Source organism: Pagrus major, chromosome 18, assembly GCF_040436345.1.
Source record: "Pagrus major chromosome 18, Pma_NU_1.0".
Taxonomy (NCBI): Eukaryota; Metazoa; Chordata; class Actinopteri; order Spariformes; family Sparidae; genus Pagrus; species Pagrus major.
In genome coordinates, this window is record NC_133232.1 from 7,569,267 (window position 1) to 7,590,823 (window position 21,557).

The following is a 21,557-nucleotide window of genomic DNA, read 5'->3' on the forward strand; positions in this document are numbered from 1 at the left end:
TTTATCCTTGCAGTGGGCTGCAGAAGTCTAAACTTCCACAGCAAAACAATTTTAAATCAGATTATGTTTTGCACAGGGGCAAAACTGAAAGGCCAAACACACCATTATCACTGTGTTCCAAAAAAAAACACAGAAACATTTAAAGCTGTAAAGGCCACAATAAAAACTTCCAATCTGTTTTAATTAACTCCTTATTGAGCTGTGCAATAACTTCCCCCTGTAGACTTGAGGTATGTAAGCAAGAAAACAGCCACACAATTACAGAACCACGTCCTCATCTGACAGCCACCAAACCTCTGCTACATAATCCCAAAATGATTTTTTTTTTTCCTGCGTATGTGTTTTTTTCTTCCTCTTTTCCTTTACTCTACAGCACTTGAGTACCTGAGGGAAATGTAATTGCATCCTCCTCCTGGCAATAATACAAGCAGACTGGCCTCATGCATTATTCATGCTGTCTAACGTGGTGCGTTGGATTTTTAAATTAGAGGTCATCCTGTGTTCTGGCTCTGAACACTGTGGGAATTACCTGCTGTACAAGATGCATGTGTGTGTAAGTACTTTTGTGTATATCTGTGTGTGTGTGTGTGTGTGTGTGTGTGTGTGTGTACAGTTGGTGCCTCTGCATAAATCAGTTCATGCATTTGTGCATGTGTGTCCATCCTTGTGTATGTCAGAGTGCCTTTACTGTACATGCGTGCCTAAGTATCTCCAGGCTTTGCCGTCTCTGCTGTAGCATACTGTCCATGTGTTGTAAATCTGTTACCGCCCTCGTGGGATTAAAGCTCACCTTTCTGTTTGCTGCCTGAAACTTTCATGATATTTACACCTGGGAGCATATGGCTCTGTGACCTGACTCCTGTTAGAGAGCCATTAGGTCCCTGCTGTGCTAATCTGGCCAGTCTGGCCAGGCCGAACCCATGAGAGCAAAATACAACGGCACAGATGATTCTCTATGTTTTTTTAATGAAACACTTTTTTCCCTTTAGTTAATGGTATTGTAGTTTATAAACTTTATGTCTGAAGCTTTTCACTGCATCTCCTGACTTTCTTCACAGATAGAGCTTATTCACGTGTCAGCATCTGACTATTGAGCTCAGTTGCTGACATCTTTGCTCGGTTGTAAGCCACTTTGACAACTCCATCTGCCGAGGAAGACGAATAGATGTGATTGAACCATCTGTGAAAAAAGAGAAGCTCGTAAGTGGACATTGTGTGGAGATTTTTAGCCTTGCTAGTGGCATGGCTCAGTGGATTCGTTCTGGTTCTTACACCTAATTTTAAGCCACTCCAAGCATTTTGACCAAAAATACATAGTGTCCAGAACACGAAAAGATGGTTCCCAGCTTGAATCAAAGCCAGACCTATTGCCATTGTGCTGTGTCAGCACTGGAGAAAGGTCTGCCTGCACCAATTCTCATTCTGGTACAGGGGGAAAAATGCTCTGGCTTGTACGCATTTCTTTAAACCAAACATAATCGCCTTGGGCAGGGAAGAACCCAGGATGCAGGGTGAGGGTGGACCTGCACAGTAGTATCTTTTCCCTGCACAATAGTGTCAGGGTGAACTTGTTTACATTTACATTACATTTACATTTAGGGCATTTAGCAGACGCTTTTGTCCAAAGCGACTTACAATAAGTACATTTGTCACAAGAAAGAAACCATGACATATCACTGTCGATAAAGTAGAAAAGAAAAGAGAAACAATTTTCAAGCCCTCATCTGAGCAAAGTAGCTGCTATTTATCAGGGATACCATAAGTACAAAAGTGGTATGATAAAAGTGCTAAGGGTAAGAACTTACAAGTGAGATGGCGAGCAATTCTGCTGTGCTAATATTGGTCGGGAGTTCGTTCCACCACTGGGGCACCAGAACAGAGAAGAGTTCGCTGAGTGGCCTTTGTTTGCTCTCAGTGATGGCAGTACCAGCCGGACAGCTGATGTAGTAGAACGAAGTGCTCGCGTTGGTGCGTGTGTTCTGACCAGTGTTTGGAGGTAGATGGGTGCAGTTCCGTTGACGGCCTTGAAGGCCAGCACCATGGTCTTGAATCTGATGCGGGCCGCAACAGGAAGCCAGTGGAGGTCACGGAGGAGGGGGGTCACATGGGAGAATTTGGGAAAACAAGGTGCACTGCCGCATTCTGGATACGTTGCAAGGGTTTAGTCGCAGAGGCTGGGAGTCCAGCCAAGAGAGAGTTGCAGTATTCCAGGCGGGAAATGTTGTAGAGGGCAAATCTGCAGGATCGGGCCACCGTGGTGATGTTGGAAGTGCAGGATAGTCCGTCGTCGAGGATCACACCCAGGTTTCTCGCAGTTGATGAAGGTGAAACAGTGACGTTCTCGACAGTGACTGCCAGGTCCATGTGGAGGCAGTCTTTCCCCGGGATGAAGAGGAGTTCAGTTTTACTGAGGATGAGTTTGAGATGATGCGCAGTTGACCAAGCGGAGATGTCTGGCAGACATTCCGAGATGCGCGTGGCAACGTGAGTATTGGAGGATGGGGGAAAGGAGAGGAACAGTTGGGTGTCGTCAGCATAACAGTGGTAAGAGAATCCATGTGATGTGATTGCAGTGCCCAGTGATCTAGTGTATAATGAAAAGAGAAGCGGTCCGAGTACTGAGCCTTGAGGGACGCCAGTTTCCAGGTAGCAGGGTTTGGACAAAGAGCCATTCCAGGTTAGAGCAGAGTCAGCAATGCCAAGTTCAGCCAAAGTGGAGAGGAGGATTTGGTGGTTGACTGTGTCAAATGCAGAGGATAAGTCGAGGAGGATGAGGACTGATGAGTGGGACGAGGCTCTGGCGGCACGGAGTGACTCAGTCACTGTGAGGAGGGCCGTCTCAGTGGAGTGAGCAGTCCTGAAGCCTGACTGATAAGGGTCTAGGAGGTTGTTCTCTGAAAGGCAGGAGGACAGTTGGTTGTAGACAGCACGTTCCAGAGTTTTAGAGAGGAATGAGAGAAGAGATACAGGTCTGTAGTTTCGGATGTCAGCCGAGTCAAGGGTGGGTTTCTTTAGGAGTGGCTTTACTGTAGCTGTCTTGAAAGGAGCTGGAATACAGCCTGAAGTGAGGGAGGAGTTGATCAGAGTGGTGAGGAAAGGCAAGATGTCGTGCAAGATGTTTTGGAGAAGAGAGGAGGGAATTGGGTCGAGGGAACAGGTGGTGGCACGGTTAGACGTCACTAGCGTGTGAACATCGTCAGAGGAGAGGGGGCTGAAGCAGGTAAGGCTATCATAGGTGAGGTTTGGGGGAGGTGCTTTCTGGGAGGGCATAGGAGTAAATGAGGAGCTGATGTCATTTACTTTCTCGGTAAAGTAAGATGCAAAGTCATCAGCAGTGAGGGAGGAGGGAGGGGGAAGGGTCGGAGGGATGAGGAGCGAAGAGAATATGGAGAATAGTTTCCTGGGGTTGGAGTCAGAGGAGCTGATCTTTGACAGGTAGAAGGCAGATTTGGCTGCTGAAACAGCTGATGAGAAGTCGGACAGGAGGTGGTAGTGAGCAAGGTTATCAAGATGATGTGATTTTTTCCATTTTCTCTCTGCTGCTTGTAGCACCGATCTGTTGGTTCGCAGCGGTTCAGACAGCCAGGGAGGGGGGGGGGGATGATCGTGCTGGTCGGGAGGTGAAGGGACAGAGAGCGTTTAAAGAGGAGGAGAGGGTGGATAACAGAGTGGAGGAGGCTTGCTCGGTGGACAGTAGAGAGAATTGTTCTGAGGATGGTAGCAAGGAGAGAACAGTTGATGAGAGAGTGGAGGGAGAGAGGGATTTCAGGTTGCGGCGGGTGATGACTGTGCAAGGTGCAGGGGCAAGGAGAGCGGTGGACTTCAAGGGGAGAGAGAAAGCAACAAAGTGGTGGTTGGACACAGTGAGCGGGGTAACAGAGAGTGCCGAGGTACTACAGGACCTCATGAAGACAAGGTCAAGTTGGTTTCCAGCCCAGTGGGTGGGTGGAGAGGGGGAGAGTGTGAGGTCAAAAGAGGAGAAGAAGCTGATGAATTCAGATGAGCGCAGCTTCTCTGGGGGGATGTTGAAGTCACCCAAGATGACAAGTAGTGTGCCATCGTCAGGGGAGCAGCTTAGGAGTGCGTCCATCTCATCATAGAAGTCGCAGAGAGGACAGGGAGGGCGATAGATCACCACAATGTTGAGCTTGAAAGGAAGGGTGACAGAGACAGCGTGGAATTCAAATGCAGATCTGGGTAGGTGGTCGAGGGTAAGGACCTTGTAGGACCATGTGGGTGTGATGAGGAGTCCAGTTCCTCCTCCTCGACCTGTTTGTCTCGGGGAGTGTGAGAATGAGTAGGCAGTTGAGAGGGCAGCTGGAGTGGCAGTGTTTTCTGGAGTGATCCAGGTCTCCGTAAGGGCCAGGAAGTGGAGAGTCTGCAGGAAGGCATAGGCTGAAATGGTGTCTGCCTTCTTGACTGCAGACTGGCAGTTCCATAGCCCCCCTAGTACTTCAAGTTCAGTACCGGTGGAGAATGTTGGGTAACAGAGATTGGCTGGGTTACAGCCTCGAGCAATGGGTCTCCGGTGAAATCTCCTCCGGTTAGATGTCCTGACTGGTATTGGCAGGGACCCATGGCTGCGATCTGTGGTGGACAGTGGGTTACTTGGACTTCCTCGATAGACTCCCGCAGAGAGACTCCATAAGTCTTTGTTCAACAGTCCTGACGCTGCAGCTGACGCTGTAGTGACTAGCCTATATGTGCTAGATTTGCCTCATGTGGACTTAGCTCCGCCCAGCAATCAAGCCTATTTAACACACCTGGCTTGGCAGAAACTCACAGCTACTCAGTTTCAATGGTTTCACAACATTGACACAAAAATATCTAGACAAGATTAAATAGTTCCACTAACTTTCCTCACAGAATGCCTAGACACTGAATCTACATTTCTCCTTACTCACCAGCAGCAGTTCACAGCTTCCTTCACCTGGACAAAATGAATCTGTTTAGAATATGGGTGAGCCCTGGCATTAAAATGACTAAATCCAAGCAAAAGAAAAGGTAACGGCTGATAATCTGTTTACATTCATGCAGGTAGCCACCAGGTTTTGGTTTGGTAACTTGACATTTCCTGCTTGTAGGTTACTATCTGGGAGGTTGCTGTTGTTGTTGTTTCCTGTAGCACCAGGGATTTTGAAAACAGTAAGACACTGATAGTGATAGGGAGGAGAAATAGACCTGAAATAGGCGCCCAACGGCAGATTTATATCGACAGTCTATACCCACTGAGCCAGACTAGGTTTTCTTTGACATGAAGTGTGAACCGAAGTAGGCGTGTGATATTCTGTTAGTCGTTGTTCAATGCCTTCCATTAAGGACGCATCCTAGATAACTATGGTTCTGCTAAAAACTGGTGGAAATGCGAGTTGGTTCACCTGATGGCACCAAGGTTCAAATAATCTAAACAGAGCTAATTTGGTGGAAAAGAGGAAACTGTACTTTGTTTTTAGTGCAAATGTAAACAGTAGCATGCTACATCACCTCTGCTTAATGTGAGCGTGTTAGCATGTTGATGTTAGCATGTAGCTCAAAGATCCTCCTCACAGACTCAGAGGTCTGATCATAGACATCTTTACTTTTTCTGTATTTTTGTATTTCTTAAGGAGCACTGCTCTTCCCATCCATTCATTTATACACTTTGACACCAGCATGCTGTCACACACAAACATAAACACACAGGATTTAACATGCTTGAACACAGTCTTGCTCTCTGCATGAATTCACACACATGAAAAGCCTGTCAAGCTCTTAGCAGCAAGTAGTGCAGCTATACGTCTCTGTCAGAGCTGAAAAGTGAAACCACAACAGTGAACATGTAGCACTCCAGGACACAGAGATAAAACACCTGTTCATCCATCCAGCAGCCGCTCTGCTGTTTCAGCTCACTTGGCAGGGCAGCAGGTTTTTCTGTGCGGTCTCAGAATTTGAATTCTGCTTCCATAAATTATTCAAACAGTTCAAGTTTGACTCTTGAACCCAGCAGGCATACATAGTATACAGAGTATACAGTGTGCTGTTTGACAGGCTCAGTTTAAAAAGCCCTGCTAGTGGTCCCTGCAGGATGCTGTATTTACTCTAACCTAACTACTGGTGAGGTCAGCCTCAAATATCTACACAAACTCTCTCACATGCAAAATGTCCATCTTCATATACAAATACAAAAATACTCATCTTTCATGATGATTGCAGTGATTAAGGGTTTACCAGTGGATATTGCAGGACTAGCCTAATTAATAATCATATTGACCAATTCATGTCATATCACATTCACCTTACACGTTCATGAGCTGACTTTCATGTCAGGAGGTGAAAGGGACTGTGCTGGAGATACAGCTAGGAGAGAAGGCTTCTGAGCCAAAGACTGCTGATCGAGACTTTCAGCATTCGTAAGAGTTACACCACTGGATATTTTTAAGAAGAACTCGGGATATCTCCAGCTGTGTTTGCGGTGATGGAACCGTGTGTGTTTTAACGAGACGTTGGGACATCTCCAGATGTGTTTGGTTTGACAAAACCGGGTTTTTTTAACCAGATGTTGGGACATTTTCAGCCATGTTTGTGGCAACAAAAAACTGATATTTTTGACATGATGTCAGGACATCTCCAGCTGTGTTTGTGGTGACAAAACAAGTGTTTTTAACTCCAGCTGTATTTTGGCGATGAAAAGCTGATGTTTTTGCATCCAGCTGTGTTGAGGCAACATCACTGGGTGTTTAGGCGTCGGGACATTTTTAGCCATGTTTGTGGTAACCAAACCCAGTGTTTTTGACAAGACATCGGGACATCTCAAGCTCTGTTTGTAGTGACAAAACCTGTAGGACAACCGCTGTACAATTTCCAGACACGTTGGTGGCAACAAAACCAGGTATTTTAAGCCAAAACATGATCTTTTCCTAACCCTTACCAAGTGTTTTTTTGTGCCTAAACCTAACCAGAATATAAGTACAGTGTTCAAAACTGAAAATTGAACCTAAAAAATTTGTAAAGTTTCAACATATCTGTGGTTTTCAGAAACGTACATTTTGAACATGAATTCTGGCGATTGGGTTGTATCCTACATAATTCTGGCAACCCTGTAATTGAAATTCTTTCCAAATGGAAAAATGCATTTGAACATGATTCGTAGGAGATTGTGTTGATATCTTGACCCTATTACCATTTTCCCCTGCAGTAGAAGAAGCCAGAAAGCACTCAAAGATCTGATTGGTCAGGTGTCAGACACACAACTCCAGGACATAGAGGAACACTACAAATCAACATGGCATGAAGAGCAATTAATTTATCCACCCTCATTTGCATCCATGTACACACATATATGGATTCTGTCTCTCTGATGTTGTACTATCCCTCTATCTCTGAGCTCCTCTTTCCCCTCCCTCCGTCCTGACAGAGCAGCCAGTGTGTGAAGTGCGATGTCAGGCCCTCCTGCTGCTCGTCGATCATGATTTTCCTGGTAGAGCTCTCAATAACTCAGCAGGCCCTCATGCGCCATGAGAGCGCAATTAGGTCGACTGACAACTGCATTTTTCTCCTCAGGAATAAAGTGGCGCGACCCGTTGGTATTAATCTCAATGGAGATTTTGACTGATGTAATGAACGGATGGTTTCCCGCTGAGCTTGGCGCTGCTGTTCGGTCGCCTGTCTTCCTTTAACCCAAAGTGAGGAAGAGGATCTAAGAGGTTGTTTTTTGGAGGAGGTGAAAAGCTTCAAAAGTGGGTCAGCTGCTCTTAAAGGTTGGCGCACACCAAAGTAAAAGGTCACATATTCTTTTTTTAAAAGCTCAAGACATGAACGTGGAAGATGAAAAATGGGACTGTGGTAAAAGTGCTGCTTCGGGAAAGGGACATTTGTATCATGTATGATATTTACCTCCAAATAAAAGTGACCTTTGAACACAAGGCTGTTTTGATTTTCACAACCTTTATTTACAGGAATCTTGTCCATGTTTGACATTTCCCCTGATGGTGTGCATCCAAGGCCAAAGTTCAGAGGTTTCTGTTACACAGTAAATATCTGTAGAAAATGAACAGGGTGCTGCAGATTTGTAATCAGTGAGTTAAAATTGGGCTACAACTGAGCGCAGACACTTCACCTGCATCGTGCAGGTATACAATATCGAAAAGCTTACTTAAGCCTCGGATCTAGCTACGATTGTAAACTACATGCCTATTCACAACCCTGGTAGCCCCAGCTAACTGCTGACATTTCACCATTTCTTGGTGAAATCAAGGTATGTGTTGCCTCTGACTACAGGTGCGTTCATATATCCAATCTGAACCCTTACACTCATGACAGTGTGACTGTTCAAAGTAGTACAGTGTGCTCTTTCCATATGAATTATTGAACAGTTCAACTGTCAGAAAAGGGATGAAAAAATCGTCGACGATGTGAGATGATAAGACATTCTGCAACTGGTTGCCTATGAACATAAGTTTTTGAAATGCAGGCTAGTAAGGAGCAGTTAGCTAATGTTACACACACAAAGAGCTCACACTTCTCTGCTCATGTGTGGTGAATTATTTTGGTTATTTTTGTCCATTCCAGCAGAGCTCTCAATTTGCGGATGGACAACTTTGTGCCAAAGTTGCGCTTTCAAAAGTCCCCGACAGCTAAGGTCAAATCTGATGTAATTTGACCCTTGAGCGCAGCGCTCGGTGGCAACAGTGTGCGTCCTAAAACCTGGAAATCATTTAGCATTAGCACTTCTGGTTCACTTGTCTGGAAATCTATGGGTTTTTTGGTTGCTAACAAGTGTCTAAATGAAACTACAGAGGTTGTCGGGGACATTAAACGTCATCACACAACACAGAGACTCATCTACTCACTAGTCCGTCTTTACAGGCCGATTTTAGTTACAAACTACTCTAACTCTCTTACAAAGCTCTACAACAAGCTTAGTGGTGGTGACATTGAAGTCATGTCACCTTGATATAGTCTGTTTATAGCGTAGCATTAGCTTTTTACCTCTGGCAATTTTATTTTGGCTTCAAAAATCATCAACGTCATCTGTGAAGATTATCTTGCTTAACAAAACATGTCAGTATCATAAACTTATTGAGATTATTTCCTGCCAATTGAAAATTCCCTTAGGCTTTTTGTGGAGAGAACCAGGGCGATGCTAACATGAGGGTTAACCTACAAAAATACATCATCCCTGCAGCGCTCTATTACACGCTCCCAGTAGGAAGCAGTTTTACTGCTGATGATCTGTGGGCACTTCACTACTGGTGAACCTTCACCATGGGGAGCCATGCTAAAGTAGCTGCAGGCACTTCCTGTTTTCCTTCAAACCATGAATGTGACAGCATTGACATTGATGGACATTGGAGAGAATAAGTTGCTCCATTTTCAGCTGCATGTGTTTTATTTCTGCTTTCTGGTTTGATTGAGCTGATGCTGATGAGCAGAGGTGCAACTGTTGACTCGTTACATTCTTCATTGATTTCTTCACTTGGGTTCATTATTAAAATGCCCCGTCATATGTTGGTGACCACATTGTTCGCCCCTCCAGAGACCATTTTGTTTTTGACCAACCATCCTACTGAAGCTGGAGCTGCTGTACTTGTTGTACCTTAAAGAGGACATTCTCAGCATTTCAATGATATGAACTCAGTGAGCAGATTGGACCTTGTGGGGACTTAACTCTTAACTCTTGCTGGTTTTAAAAACTGCGCACTTTTCAACAACAGGGGAAAGGTTTCTTTAGTTCATGGTGGTGCTGAAGGTTATATTAGTTGGTGAGTTTATGTCAAAGTGGATGTGGCATGAGTTTCTATGTACCTAATGAGGCGATTTGCTTATTTTTAGTGTACTTTTCTTTTCACGTTAACAAAGAATTGACCCTGACGTGATTTGAACACGCAACCTTCTGATCTGGAGTCAGACGCGCTACCGTTGCGCCACAGAGCCTGTTTCAACTAACTCCTATTATTAGCTGACAAACCAAACATTTGTGGTTGTAAAAGGATAAATACAGCCATACTTAGGATGGCGGGGGAGCGTCTGTTCCATCGGTATCGTGACAAAGCTTTGACCCTGACGTGATTTGAACACACAGTCTTCTGATGTGGAGTCAGACGCACTACCATTGCACCACAGAGTCCATAAAATGACCACTAAACTGGCCAATATATTATACAGAGACATTGGTTGAGAGGGAAAGTTTTCAAATTTGTTGATATGGCCTTACCGTTAACTTATGAGCTGACAGAAAGGGACACAGAGATTGAAGGTGATTTGAAGCTGCAGCTAACAAGTGAAGCTTCTATGTCACTAAATGGAAACAACACGGAGGCCTCAAAGAAAATGTGTTGTATTTTGTTGCTAAGGGCGTTTAAAGAACTTGTTGAGAGCTGTTTGAACTTTGAAGCTTTATATCACAAAGTGCTTGTTGCTGCACCAGTACATTCCCTAAAACCCCTAAAATATTGCTTTACCTGCCTCGATATCAGGGTTTGTGATAATAATTATCTTTATAAACTAATGTAGGTCACGCAACATATGGTTACAACCTTTATTTCAAATAACATGTGAGCAAAAAATTGAAAAGTCTCTACCCATTATCCAAACATTTACTTTTGTCCACTGTGTTTCGTAAAGGATGTTGTGTAACAAATTTTTGCCAACTTTTCGAGTAGTTGCTCCAACTTGAGTCAGTGTTTATGAGAATTTTCCCAATCAGAAACAGAAGGGAAAACGGAAGTGTACTTGTGAAATAATATCTAATAGTATCCGTCTAGTTGAACAACAGTCCGGTCAGAGCTCCCAGGAGATGCCAGGTGAAACAAACCCCACAGAAGCACCAAATGATGATGATTATTTGTTTCTGTAGCCATAAATGTGTTAATTTCACCAACTCTTGAAACTGACATCTTTTTTTTATATATTTTGGATGTTTTTGTATGTAGTAATGAAGTTAAAGGTTACTGACATTGACATTAAACAGAAACTTTCAGGGAAATGTGGGATTTACACAAAGCTACTGCATGTGAGCTGCCTCTGAAATTATGAGCAGATTTGTGTTGCTTCCTGGTAAAAAAAAAACAGATTGAAGTAGCTTCAGCAAGAAAAAATAATGCTGCTTTCTGCCAGAGCCTTTAATCGTACCTTTAATGTCTATCTATCTATTTAACTTAAGCCTTTCAAATTTGGTACATCATTATTGCAAAATCTGTAAAGTTAATCAGAAGTAGAAGATGAAGTCATGCTGCATAAAGAATCAATGTGCAAGATGTTGACTCAGTATTCTATAATGAAGAAGTTCATTCTTTTGCTCACCTTACCCTCAGATGATGCATGACAGTAATGATTCAGTCATCATTTGTTTTAATTGTGTTAAAAATATGAAAAAGACAGCTTTACTAATCAGCTCTGTTTGGTGCTACAGATGAATAAAAGGACTGCCACATGAACTGTCAGTTGAAAAGACCTCAGACGGTAAAATCTTAAAACCAAAGTTCCTTTAAGTTCTTTGCTTTTGATTCCGATAACTTTGAGGATTCTGACAACTGATGTAAGTCTAATTTAATTATCAAGATGATAAAGTATTTTTTCCTGAGTCTGCTTCTTGTTTGATCCCAGTTTGTATCTTGTCGTGTGATCTTGTAAAGCATAGCGTGAGCTCGGCTATTTATTCTGGAAGTTTAGCAGCTGAATGCTGAATTGGCTCATCGCTCAATTTCAATCTACACACCCGAGGAAGCTCCAGGTCGGCCCCGTGAGGAGCAGGTAGCAGAAAGCGGGTAGCTGCAGGTTATTCTGGCTGTCTGACATTTCAACCGACCGTGTAGAGAAGCAGTCGGCCGTCTCAAGGACAGCAGGACTGACGCACACGCGAGAGGGGAAGACAAGCAGGGGCCGAGGGACAGAAAGATAAAGACAAGGAGGGCGCTTTGGTGATGGAGATAGAGAAAAGGGGGGGACGAGAGAGGTAGACTAAGAGTGAAGAGAGAGAGTACAGCAGTACAATTCATCAGTCTGGCTAAATTAAGCAGATTGCCCAATGTGGTCCCCTGTGTGAATATGAAGAAATGTGCCTCTTAATGTGATTGCCAGTGGCGGCCACGCCATAACTCAAGGTTGAGGTTGGATGATGCGAGAGTGCGTGTGTGTGTGTGGGGGGGATTACAGGAGGACATTTACAATGTGATGATGCCAGGAGAGCATCAAGGAGAGCCGAAGCTCAAGCCAGTCAGCAGCTTCACCTTGTTAGATGCAGAGCAGGAGAGCGAGCCAAGCTAACAGCTAAGAGCATTGAAACAACATGTCCTCATACATTAACCACTGAATGGGTTGATTGCCAATGACTCCAACAGCACAACCTGCCACGTATGGGCGGTGGAGAGTATCAGCGACAGGCTTACCAACCTCATCACCAGAATAAATGTTGGCAAATGTTCTGCAAACCACTGATACGATGAAACTTTACATTTCTTTAGGTTCAAGTTTATGTTGTGACAACTTGCTTGTAGTCTGCTCAGGTTTAGGCACAAATACCACTTTGTTAGGGTTAGGAAAACATCATGTTTTGGTTTGACTGTTCTGTCCAACCCAATCACCAGGATATAACATTGGCAGTTAACATTTCTGCAAATCACCGATATGTCCAAGGTTGACATTCGTACCAAACATGACATTTCCTTTCACATTAAACGCTTCTTTGCTGACTTTCACATCAGGAAGTGGAAGAGATGGTGGTGGCGTACTTGCAGGCCACAAGGCTGCCAAGCGAACAACGGCAGTTCCAACTCTATGAGGAGAATTCTAGCTGTTTTTGTGGCGATCAAAACAGATATTCTAAACCAAACCATGATGTTTTTCTGACCCTAATCAAGGGGTTTTTGTGCCTAAGGAGAGCATAAGCACAGCGTTGTGACGAGAGAGAGTAATAAAACAGATGTAAAGTTGCAACATACAGAAACGTTCAGTTGGTTCCGGCTCAACAAACACAGCTGGAAAATATCCCAACAGCTATTTAAAAATATCCAGTGGTCTCTCGCTTGGCAGCCATCTTGCCCAGCTGTAATGCCGCCACACACCTGACATGAGTCAGCTCATATAGATGTAACATGATATGACACATGGTAGAAATGCTAATGTGATATATATGACACATACAAATGTGAACGTGTCTATGGTTTGCAGAAACGTTAAATATCAACAGCCTTTTGTGGTGACTGATCTGGACTTCTGGACTGTTGTCATGTGTCATTGCAATGAGGTGATTTGCTTGTTTTTAGTGTCCTTTTCTTGTCACATTAACAAAGATTTGACCCTGACGTGATGTAACCTTCTGATCTGGAGTCAGACGCGCTACCGTTGCGCCACAGAGTCTATTTCAACCCACTGCTTCAATTATTAGCTAACAAACCAAGCATTTGTGGTAGTAAAAAGATAAATAGAAGAAGAAAAAAAACAGTTTGTTGGGTTTAGAAAAAGATCATGCTTTGGGTTCAAATATGAACATGAAGTCACATTACATAAGTTAAAATAAGTCATGATGACTTCTGTTTTCATGAGAGACACTAACAGCAGTCTGCTGGGGGAAAGTTGGGTTGTGTTTGACTGACCATTCTTCCCCGACCTCCTCCCTATGTGGACTTTAGCTCTTTATACTACGTCACCTGACTTCCTCCTTTGCTCACATCATAGTAACTATGATATTAAATATAAAAAGTTGAATGTTTAATGATTTGTTCCTACTTGTCTCCCCTATGTAATTCTGTCTCATGAGCTGCAGTTATCTGTCTGTTGTGTACATGTTTTCTTTTAATGAAATTCTGTAACTCCTGGAGCCTGGGTTGAGGTACAGAATAAATATCAGCCAAGGAAACTTTTCGATAAACCTGAAACTTGTGCAGTAAACAGAGAGGTTGGGGAAGGATATGATCCATTTGGGACGACCTGCAGGTACACTGGTCATGACGCAAGTCTGCAGCTCCGCATCAAAGTCTGAGGTCTCCCTGTGATGTCTGTGGCCTCTGGTGCTGCGTTCACACCGTCTGTACCTGCAGGCTCCTGACTGTATCCACCACAGTCGGTTCAGAGCAAGAGCGATGATATCATGGGGTTGTAATGTGCCAAACACCACAGTCTACCAGACAGTATTAAAACTGTTTTCCATTGACAAAAATGTTGCTGCAAATACAGAGAAATGCTTTTAAGAATGTGACTGGTGTGTAATTTACAGCTGTCGGAAATCAAACCTACTACTTAATCATCTCATAACTCCGCCAGTTCAGCTTGTCACTGTAACATTTGGCTTCACATGAAAACAACAGTCTCATTCCAATGTTCAAATTAGCAGTAATCAATAAAGGCACCAAAACTACTTGGTTAGGTTTAGGAAAAGATCACAGTTTGGTTTAAAATAACTACTTCCTGAGAACAATCAGCATTGACTTTTGGCTTTACATGTAATTCAAAGTCCTGTGGCTTACCCACCAACCTGACCTCCTACCTGCGCAGACCTTCTGGCTCTTTATACTCCTACTGTCCTTTTCTCTCATTATTATCGCCCCGTGCTGGTACTGCACTTTAATACGTGATGCAAACCGTGACACTCAGGCAATGTCCTCGAGTGGATGGGTTGGTCATGAAGTGTTCAGCCGATCTCTGTCAAAGTTAGGAAATATACTTGATATAAAGTTGTTGGCTTTTTTAAAGTTTCTAGGCTCGCTTGAGTTTTTGCCTTTTTCTGTAGTGGCATTTCATAAAGATTCACAATATAAGAGACTGAAGCAGCTAAATGGAATTTGGCCTTCACTCATGTTATTATGTACACATGTGATTGTGCTATTGTGACATCCACCAAACTTAAACTTAAGCAGAGGTCTCATTATTAATAATAAGTGAAAACAAATGTGTGTGTGCAGAGCTTTAAACATTTAAAAGATATTTTAACCCACTGAGTTCACAAAGTACATTTAGAATTTGAAGTCAAACTGACTTTTATGAAAATAACGAGAAAGAGATGATGCTACTACAAAAGAGTTTGTAATAGAAACACTGAACAGTTGAATTTACAGCAAACATTTAAAAATGACACTTAGTGTCTATTAATGAGATATTCCTGCTCATAAATCAAATAATGTCTCAATTATATGGCCATGAGAGTGAAATTGAGAACAGCGAACTACAAGAGAGGAAGGTGCTGTACTGGATGCGGTGCTGTAGAGGGAGACCAGTTTCCTGTTGTATTGTCATCATGCTGTAGTTACATCTCCTCACCGTGTCAGATCCATTTCAGATATCTCCCACTCTTCCTGTTACAGCACTGCTTCCTATAGCAGCCATCGATTATCTGCTCTGATATGAAAAATGCTCAAGTTCAGGCCTTTCCTCAAGTCTTCCTCTGAAGACTGTGAGAGCGGACATGATGACCTTTAGTAATAGATAAATGTTAGTAGGACTCTGCTTTCATTAGGAAACTGGAGCTATTGATCCGTGGTGCAGGCCTGCTGCTGAACATGGGCTTTACTCAAAGCGTCTGTTCGCCTTCAAGCAGCAAAGTCAACTGTTAAACGTAGGTAGTAAATGATACTGAACAGGCAGCGAAGATGATGTAAACACATACAGAGCAAATACAGTACAGTTGTTCTTTGGTGCTGCTGCTGTCAGACTCTTCAATCACTCAGTGGACCAGAACAGCTGCTGGACTGAGAGTCAATCACACTGCTCGAGTGTGACCTATCATTGTATTAAAAGACTTCACATACGTTTTTTTCTTGCAGCTAACACACCTGCCAGAGACCAGAGGTGGTCAGCCTGGGTCCAAATGTTATTTCATCTATTTGGTTTAGAGAAGTTCCTGTTGTATTGCTGCAAGTGCAAACCCACCATGATGACACCCATTGGTTTGTGGACTACAGTCTTGAAGTTGAGTAAGCCATCATGGACATTTCTGGAGCCAGAAGTGACCATATTTAGACAAGGGCGGAGCTGTGGAGGATATCCTGAATGAATCTGGCAGGGAACCCAAGGACACACCGTAGTAGCAACTTGACAATCACGAAGTAGCCACTCTAAACAGGACCATAATTTACAAAACGAACATCATGCTGTGTTGAAGAAGACTTGAAACTAGAGATTGAGACCATAAACTCATTAGGAAACTGTTTACTAAGCTAATTAATCAAGTGAGAATTAGACTAATTTTCTCATAAGCTTACAAAGGGGCAGATCTCTTCTTGAAACTAGTGGAGTTGTCCCCTGCTGGCTATGAAAGTTTAGCAAGTTTAAGGCACTTCTGCATGCACAGCCAATGACCTCCGATATGATCTGATTGCTCTGATCACGTGATGCATTATAATCACAGTAAATATAAGGTATGTGTCGGTATATATATATATATATATATATATATATATATATATATATATATATATATATTTATATATATATATATATATATATTTATATATATATATATATATATAAGGTAGCTGCCCTGTGAGCACACGACACCTCCACAGAGCATCAACAAGGAATCACATTAAGAACAATCACAGGCAGATGGCATCCTGCATCCACAGTCTGAGCAGCACAATCAACAAATCGATGGAATCCATTTACAGAAATACAGCCAAGCGTGTTGATTCACAAAAGTTGGTAAAAAGTTAGTCAGCAAAAATATTTTGGGTTTCGTACTGGAGTTGAAATACATGAAAAGCTGATTACATCCCATAGCATCAAAGAGATGACATGAATAATACAATACAATGATTGAAGAATCTTTTGCATACAAATAACACAACTTTACACTTTGAAACTGTGTGCAGTGCTGATATGCCAGTCCTTCCCATTAACTTCTGTGGACAACAGAGCACAAGTCAGGTGACTTTTGTGGTCACAAAAACAAATGTGGTAAACATGAAACAGTTGTGGTTTGGTTAGGGTTAGAAAAACAGTAGCTGTGTTTATGTTAAGCCTTATATTCTGATTACAATGTTTTTTTTATAAAGCTCCATATAAACTTATCAATCAGAATAAATAAATCAGACTCAAACCAAGCAGTTTTACAATTGGTTGCAGAGAGGAAGTTTAAACCTTTTCATTGACCAATCAAAATAAAAATTGTCCCATGTAAACGATAAAACCTGAGTATTTTACAGCTGCGTTCTTGACGTAAATATGTAGTGATGAGCGTTTCTCCACTTACCAAAGATGGCGGCTTCTAAGGTGAATTGATCTACTAAGTTTGTTTTTAATACAAAAACTGAACATAGAAGACGATAGATATCCATCTTCAAAACAGGGAGTTGATCAGACGTGCTCCAAAAGAGATAAGATGTCAGACGGAGGAGGACTGCAAAACGTAACATCACTTCTGCGCTTGTCACACAGCTGTCACGATTAAATGTGTTGTTTGCATGTAAACACCAGACTCTGTTAATCACATCACACGTAAACAGCTGACCTGAATTGTCCAACTGGAATGATTTCAATTGTAATGTTCCTATGTTCATTACTATATTAGTAAGTCAGATTAACTCACCATTGTCTTCTGGTTTCACACTGGACATAATCAGCTGTCTTCTGCTTGTTTGACCCGACCATCCATCCCTGACCTCCTCCGTATAAGGACTTTGTCACTGGTTGTTTTCCTGATAGGAACGGCCTGGATTTAATATCAAACGATGGCCAACACTATAAAAAGCAGAGCAGTTGTAATAAACTGGATATATTATCTATCCAGTCAAAAACTGTTGGTCTAAAAATGCTGTTGGATGGCACTGAACAAACAGTCTGTGACTGAACTGTCATTCGTTTGCAACGGTGCAGACGGCACTTGAAAATATGTCAAACTCTATTTCACCGGGAGCATTCAGGCAGCCTGAGAACTCAGGGATACAAAACGACAGTTGTTTAGGAAGGAGAGAGTGTTTCACTTTGTCTGTTGTGAATTTCTCCATCAGAGATTTGTACCCAGATCCTTCCAGTCTCACAGCTGCTGTTCTGAGCTGTCCCACCCTACTCCACGTGCACCACTTTCTGCAGCGGTGGGTCAGCCGGGCGGGTCAACCCACTCCAAACAACGACCGAAGCCAATTACAGCCTGCTGCGACTATAAATAACCACCACAGCACTTTACTCTGCATTTACATAAAGAGCTATAATGGCTGTGTAATGGTTTAAATATTCATCATGCTTCCTTTGCATTCCACTTCCCACTTCCCACTTTCCAATGAATTATAAAAAGAAAATTGTCCTGTCGGAAGCTTCCTGTTTCTGTTGGGGTGACCAGCGAAGAAAACTCTGTAATGATAATAATGATATAGAAATATCTGCTACAGCTAACGCTTTCCACAGAACATTTAGAAATAAAAACTTTGGATGAAATGTTTGTGTTTTATGTCAAATTGTGAATCGTTTTCCTTATGCAAGGGTCTGAGTGTAGAGGATATCGTATGCAGTAAAGATTGTAAAGGCCCTTGAGGCAAATTTGTAATTTGTAGTATTACAAATAAAAATGACTTGACTTGACTCACATGAAATATTTCCATTATCCCATTATTTACCCAGAGGTCTGAGTCTGAGGTAGAAGCTTTCTTCCCTAATAAAGACATCATCTCCATATTCAGCAGCTCTCTCCCCCTCTGTCTTTCTGTGTGTGTGTGTGTGTGTGTGTGTGTGCTCTTAGTTCCAGTATCACTCAGCCTTGTGATCCCTTCAGTGCCTGCAGGCATTAGAATCAGAGTCACGTTCCAGCGGACACTTCGGACAAAACGGTCCTGAGGAGGCTGTGTGTGTGTGTGTGTGTGTGTGTGTGTGTGTGTGTGTGTGTGTGTGTGTGTGTGTGTGTGTGTTTGTGCAGAAATAGAAATTGCTAGCGTAATATCACAGAAGACATTATTAGAATATCAGAGCATTGTACCTCTCAGTCAGTGAACACACACTGTAAGTAGGCAGATTATAAATCCATCACAGGGGTTGATCCTCTGGGGAGCAGGAATGTGGACAGAGTCGAATTGAAATCATTCTGAAATCAGGATTTAATCTCTCAAGATCAAGAAAATCCACTGAAATTTTGTTTTATGACGGGTTGACACTTTGCACCAATAAAAACACCAGATTAGGATTCATCCACTGGGGACCATGCAGTCTAAATCGATGGTGGCAGACTGACCACCAGTCATGGAGATAAGTTGCTCTGGACCAGAACTTTCAATGGATTAATAGCTCAACGGGTAACAGAAGCAAAAAAAATCCCAATCATATTCCGAATTGAGAATGCTAATTATTAGCCATAAAGTTGTGACCATCCAGAATAGATTTACCATGAGCTCTGAGCTTGTGAGACGATGGGAACATGCTTCTGTAGAAGCCACAGGTCTGTATGATATCAACGGCGACGCTCGCTCTTACCATGGAAATGTTTACAGCAACCGCAAAAAGTCATGTTGGCTAGCGAGCTACTGCTACCACGCCTGGATTGTATGAAGCTCAGCGTTAGTTCATGCAGAACACGGAAGTCACACACCCCAGCTGTGATCAGCTGACAGCCTGCCAATTGAATCATCGTTACCAATCAGTCTCACACCAGTCACAGCTATTCTCATCACACAAGGTGGCCCATTTAAATATGGCTCCCTCCTCACTTATAACTGCTCTGACTCAAAAGCTGCCACACACCGCTGCTGCTAGAAATCTTACCACCACCCACCCCAGCGTGTTAGAGTCCTATCAGAGCCCAAGGTTAAAAAACAGCATCTTAAGAGCGGAGCCATCAGCGCCAAACGTAACTGTATTCCATTTGTTGCATAAATGGCAAGCAGGATTTCTCTTTCTGACATGCTGCATTTTTTGAGATGATGAAAAAATAAGGGTTGTGAAAATCACTACAAGTCAGGCCGTGGATTAGTGTTTGTGAGGAGAGGAATCATTCACAATGGTTTATGAGCTGAGTAGTCATTTTAAAGAAATCATATACAGTCTCGCCTTTCCAATTCTGTTTTGCTCCGAATCAAATGTTTTTTCTGATCACAATTCATCTGGAGGTTTGCTGGTTTGGTTCCAGGTTTTAAACTCTTGATGTAAGGTTTTTCTGAACCGTCAATGGACTGAAATTCACTTCCAGAATGAGAGCTGTTCAAAAAAGTGGACGGTGACTGTTGGGTTCTATTGTTTGGCGAGTAAACACTGACAAAAATGAAGACGTATCCTCACAAGAATATACATCAATACATTACATTACTGTTTTTACTTAATGCAGTGAAATCATAACTCATAAACAATAATAAAAAAACACAGAAGATTAAGAAAAGTTTTGAATTATATAAATTAAATGACTTCAAGGTTAACATAAAAAAACGACTTATTATTAAAGTAGGGACGATTATATAGCATGCACCAGTGCTACATACAATATTTATAGCCTAATATGCTAATATGCATTGCACATCCTTAGATAGGCCTTTAAAATCCATTAAACACGTTTTTTTAAATAAATACAGCTCCAAAACAGCACGAAACTCAGGAATAATCATGGAAAGAGCAGAAGACGTGAACAAAGCACAAAAAGGGAAAATGAAATCCAAATAAAATAACTTTTTTTTTTGTCTTTCATTTTTATTTTGCTACATTTGGAGCAATTTATCACTGAAACTGTACAATAAAGTTCATTAATTTTCAGTCATTTAATTTCTCTTTTCAGTTTATTTTAATCTCATGATATTCCCCTCTGCATTGTGCGTGTTGAGAGGTGAAGCACTCTTCCTCACTTTAAGATCATCGCTGGTTCTCTGCTGAGCTCCATCAGATCTCTCTTCAATAATCTCCTCTGTCTGTAAGATTCATCTAAACTCATCAATAACTTCTTATCGCACTGATTTTCTCCCTCGGGGGAACTGTGAGGGGCAGAACTTGGTGTCCAGCTAGTGACACCTCCGCCGGCCAATCAGAGACGGGCTCCGGCACCGCGCTGACCAATGACAGCACCATGTGGGCGTGTCTGAGCACGAGGAGCGTTTTGTGGAGTTTGCTAAATGACTGCAGCAAGAAAATCCAGTGTGGGTCGGAGCGCACCGAGGCTGGCTCTGCTGTCTACACTGTACCTCCGTGTGTGTGTGTGTGTGAGTGTGCGTGTGTGTGCGCCGGGCTCCCCTGCCATGGAAGAGGGTCCACATCGGTCCGATAAACAGCTGTCTCCGGTGTTGTAACGCTCTCACAGCTCCTGAGGGGATTGGGTCATTTTTTTTCCTGTCCTAACGGAACCGCTGTCCGGATGGGAGCGGATGCGGAGCGCAGCAGCAGCGGCCGCCGGTGCGTCTCCAACTTGACCACCACCAGACAATGGGAGTAGCTGAGCCGTGCTGCCTCAGCGCCAAGTACTACTACTACTACTACTCGCCCCTGGGAGACAAGTACGAGAGGAAGCAGCAGCAGCAGCAGCAGCAGGAGGAGGTGAAGAAGAAGGAGAGGGAGAAGAAGAAAAGGAGGCAGACTTGTTCTACCTGCAGACCTCCTTCTCTCAGCAGCAGCAGCAGCAGCAGCAGCGCCGGGACTCCCGCAACAGCCGATACGCACGGATCCAGAGCGACGCGCCGGCTCCCGCC

The 21,557-nt window shown here is 43.0% G+C and overlaps 1 non-coding gene and 1 pseudogene across 1 annotated transcript; both read right to left on the minus strand.

Moving 5' to 3' along the window:
• Positions 1–1,787: 1,787 nt before the first annotated feature.
• LOC141013585 (uncharacterized) lies at positions 1,788–20,943 on the minus strand (annotated as a pseudogene).
• Positions 9,841–9,912, minus strand: trnaw-cca (transfer RNA tryptophan (anticodon CCA)). The gene has a single exon. It is a non-coding gene; the product is annotated as a tRNA-Trp (tRNA).
• Positions 20,944–21,557: the final 614 nt, after the last annotated feature.